Source organism: Glandiceps talaboti, chromosome 3, assembly GCF_964340395.1.
Source record: "Glandiceps talaboti chromosome 3, keGlaTala1.1, whole genome shotgun sequence".
Lineage (NCBI taxonomy): Eukaryota > Metazoa > Hemichordata > Enteropneusta > Spengelidae > Glandiceps > Glandiceps talaboti.
This window is the reverse complement of record NC_135551.1, coordinates 30958955-30963954: the sequence shown is the minus strand read 5'-3', so window position 1 is coordinate 30963954 and position 5000 is coordinate 30958955.

The following is a 5000-nucleotide window of genomic DNA, read 5'->3' as shown; positions in this document are numbered from 1 at the left end:
TCGTCTGCCTATGGAATTTGTCAGCAATGCGTATCTTCATTCTATACGTAAAAGGAGTTTGAAATGAAAAAATGATGACAGAAAGAATAAGCTATTGTATGTTAACAACATTTGTTATTTGTTATTAATAATATTAATATTGGGGATTTATAGCTAAGTTGTAACATATTACCGCCTTTGAGGTATCTCCGATAATATACAAATAATCTCCACTGTTATTTAATACTGTAACAAAAAAAATGAAGGAGTTTCAAAATACGACTTCAAACTGTAAACGTTTTTTATGTTAGGACAACTAAGCTGAGGTTTGGTACACAGTCACTTGTGAGCTAATATTTTATAAAAGCAACATAGTATATAACAAAAACAATATCATTTTTGTGAGCATTCACTGGTGACGGTATTTTATGAATATTTGTAAATACCTAATGACACCATTATTTTGTATTGTGACCATTCTTGAATTCAATATTAGCTCACAAGTGACTGTGGTTAGACCATCCTTGAATTGAATAATAGCTCACAAGTGACTGTGGTTTGTTAGTGTTAGTAGCATGATAAAATTGTTGTGTGTATGTTTATGTACATGTGGATGTTTGTGGATGTGTGCATAACAACTGGGATGATAATAATTCCTGATAATATTGATAGCGAAGTCAGTAGTGCTGTTTTTAGGGGGGGAGAGGGCGTAGATGATTAACCCGTTTTGAGAATGCATATTATAATTGTTTCTTTGAATTATAGTAGACTTATTTAGTTGTGTCACCATGGCAACGTAATGTTCGCCATCTAATCCAACGGAACGATTTGCCATTCAAGACAAAAGTGTTACTTTAATAAAATTCATTGGAAGAAAGTACAGGTGAAAAGCCCTTTTCCGTTTTGTAATCATGTAACGTGTTACTCTATCAATTTCCGTCAAGGACACACTTCTCACCTAAATATCTTCTAACATACTAAAACATTTATTCATAGTGTTGTAGGAAGTCACGTGAGAATATCCATTTATTTCTGAAAAGCAGGCATTTACTCATCAAAGCATGGTATAAAACATGTATGTATTTATAAGGATGGTGACGAATTCACTGTCACTATATATATAGAACAATATGTAATTGCCTGAAGCGGTATAGCTCGGTAGATAAGGAGGACTGGTAAAACTGCAGATTCCGAACATTTTGATTTACTTAAGCTTAAAGTAGAACATCTATTTGATGTGTAGGCTATCTAAATAATGTATCTTACGGCGGTGTATGTTTTAATGTACGACCTAGTTAAGCAGGTATCTAATTGGTTCATTTGTATTTAATTCTGTTGTAACAATTGAAGAGTGGAGACGTTGGAAACTTGACTTCATGTTCAAATTATGAACGCAGTTGAGAATTTGTGGTCGGGTTAAACTTGTTATTTTAGTTCGGTAAAAATAAAGGTCATATTGAATTAATACTAAGTTAAATAACAGTCAATAAGTCACTTAGAAGAGTGTGATACGAGTATTCATATTACAGCTTACATTTATTAGTCCATTTAGATATTAGAAGCAAGTGAAGCAATATAGCTGTTGGTAATTCGCTTCCTGGAATTTGTATGATATAGTAAGAGGCACTAATGTAAAGATTGTCAAGCTGAAATTTAACTTGAAAAAACCACGTTTACGAAAAACACACACGATATTTTGTATTACGTGAAGCCATGCACCATTTTTAATCCATGATATGCTCAATGGTAAGCATATTTACAATCCTGTGAATTGAACAAGTTACATACGGTGGACCACGTCTTCAATAAGATATTCGTAGTCATTGTTATTGTCGGCTTCAATTTCTTTGTTCTTCTCATGCAAGCTAGCCAGCCAAGCGTAAGGCTAGACACAGAAAATCAAAGGGCAGCTAGTTGCCCTTACAAGCATAGTTCTATCATGGAAAATGCAGTATGTGGCTGAATCAAAGGGGAAAATGACAACGGGTTCAATTATAAAGATATTGCGTAGATTGTACTTTGCAAAGAACCATGATCCTGGTTGTAGTTGGCACTACTAGGAAAACACACAAGATCTGAAGTTTATTATGCATACGGAATATTTGACCATTTATTTTGTTTTAAAAATGAAAATATGTTATTTCCGAGTATAAATCTGAATATTTATAGTATATTTCTTAAACTCACATTAACAAGCTATGGAGATTGATATTAGTAAGACTATAAATGTAATATATAGAAGAAGAGCTTACTTCCGTGAAACGTGTGGCCGTGGAGCACTGCTAAATTACTTAAACGACAGTGAAATCACTTTAAACATATCACTTTAAGTCGGTGTTTTAAATATGAAGATGTTTTCAAGATCGAGTAGCATGAAACCAGCATGGTGTCCCTTTTCTGTCTTGAAATACAAATATACAGAAGAGCACTGGTTCCACGCTAAATATACCTCAGTACTTTTACAGCGACAAGTAGATATTGCCGTCCACATACTACTACCCACAAGTAGATATTGCTGTCCACATACTACTACCCACAAGTAGATATTGCTGTCCACATACTACTACCCACAAGTAGATATTGCTGTTCACATACTACTACCCACAAGTAGATATTGCTGTTCACATACTACTACCCACAAGTAGATATTGCTGTCCACATACTACTACCCACAAGTAGATATTGCTGTCCACATACTACTACCCACAAGTAGATATTGCTGTCCACATACTACTACCCACAAGTAGATATTGCTGTTCACATACTACTACCCACAAGTAGATATTGCTGTCCACATACTACTACCCACAAGTAGACATTGCTGTCCACATACTACTAAGTAAATATTGCTGTCCACATACTACTACCCACAAGTAGATATTGCTGTCCACATACTACTACCCACAAGTAAATATTGCTGTCCACATACTACTAAGTAAATATTGCTGTCCACATACTACTAAGTAGATATTGCTGTCCACATACTACCAAGTAGATATTGCTGTCCACATACCACTAAGTAGATATTGCTGTCCACATACCACTAAGTAGATATTGCTGTCCACATACTACTACCCACAAGTAGATATTGCTGTCCACATACTACTACCCACAAGTAGATATTGCTGTCCACATACTACTACCCACAAGTAGACATTGCTGTCCACATACTACTACCCACAAGTAGACATTGCTGTCCACATACTACTACCCACAAGTAGATATTGCTGTCCACATACTACTACCCACAAGTAGATATTGCTGTCCACATACTACTACCCACAAGTAAATATTGCTGTTCACATACTACTACCCACAAGTAAATATTGCTGTCCACATACTACTACCCACAAGTAAATATTGCTGTCCACATACTACCAAGTAGATATTGCTGTCCACATACCACTAAGTAGATATTGCTGTCCATATACTACTAAGTAGATATTGCCGTCCACATACTACTAAGTAGATATTGCCGTCCACATACTACTAAGTAGATATTGCTGTCCACATACCACTAAGTAGATATTGCTGTCCACATACTACTACCCAAAACCATACTATACACAAACATGTCTTCCTACAACACACAATACTTTACTTCTATTTGAGTGGTGCTAATAAATAAATACAACAAAGTGTCCGTGATATGCAAGAAATGGCTTACTTGATTTTGATAATTAGGTTCAGAAGGGCAAATGTCAAGATCTTAATAGAAAGCTTACACCTGGTGATATAGGGATAGACTCTTGCATGGAGTCCCTGTGTTCTTAGACCCCAGGGTATATGCTGTGTTTATTGTGTTTTTTTACTTATACAGTATAAATCATGATTTTTATCATAATAAATCATGATAAATCATGCCAGTAAAAAGTTATATGAGTACCACATGTAATGCATAGGCATATTTCTTTTTAAATCTGAAATACCTTTAGATAGGATTTAAAAGAAGTCATCCACACAAAGTGTCTGCGATATGCAAGAAATGATAGCTTGCATGTGATTATATATGGTTTCACACTTGACTGGAATTTGTATGAACCGTAGACCCTCCACCAACTGGGGGGGGGGGGGGTCTTTGGTGGAGGGTCTATGTATGAACTAAACATGTATGGCATCAATTCAGTAACAAAGTGATATGAGCAAGAAAAATAAATATTTCTCATGTATTACCTGTAAACATGATTCAAAAGAAAATGGCAATAAATAAATATATATAGTGTAATTACGAAATGAGGTTGAAGAAAAATTTGCTATCAAAGACACCACACCATCCCACCCCACCCCACACCACACCACACCACACCACACCACACCACACCACACCACACCACACCACGCCACGCCACCCCACTGTGAGTGTATTTACATCATTGTCTCTTGATACCTTATATTGGCGTGTTGCAATAATACTGTCAGTTTGTGACTTTCTTATTTTGCTGATAACTTGATTTCCGTAGTAATATCTTAGTAATTCTTAGATAAGACATCCCATTTAGTTGTTGCTGTCTCGCTGACTCATTAAGATCAATCATTACCCATGATGCAACGTTAAAATGTCGTTGTTATTCATTAAAGTTGTAATTGTATGTTTTTTTATTTATCCTTAGGGGTTATGTAGTTATCCAAAATCCATGTAATTGTATGTTTTTGGTTTATCCCCTGAGGAATTGTCCAAAATATATCTAGCCATTCAGTTCATTTAAGTTGAATTTTCAAAAAAATAAATAAGACAATTATAGTAGAAATACATATCCATTTTGTCGAGACAGATACCCTGTAACCACATCACAATTTAGTTTTAAATGTTGAGGGTTTTGGTGCCCCTTTATACAGCCACTATTGAAAACAAGTGAACAACTTCAGTTTGTCCGAGAACAAAATGTGTATGTCTATCGTTTGTACTAGTCCCAGATACTAGTACTATCAAACTAATTAACATCTGATGTTGTAAATACGGCTCGATTTCTTGATTTCCTGGGAAGAAGGTGATCACTGCCAGAACAACAAAATCCACACTA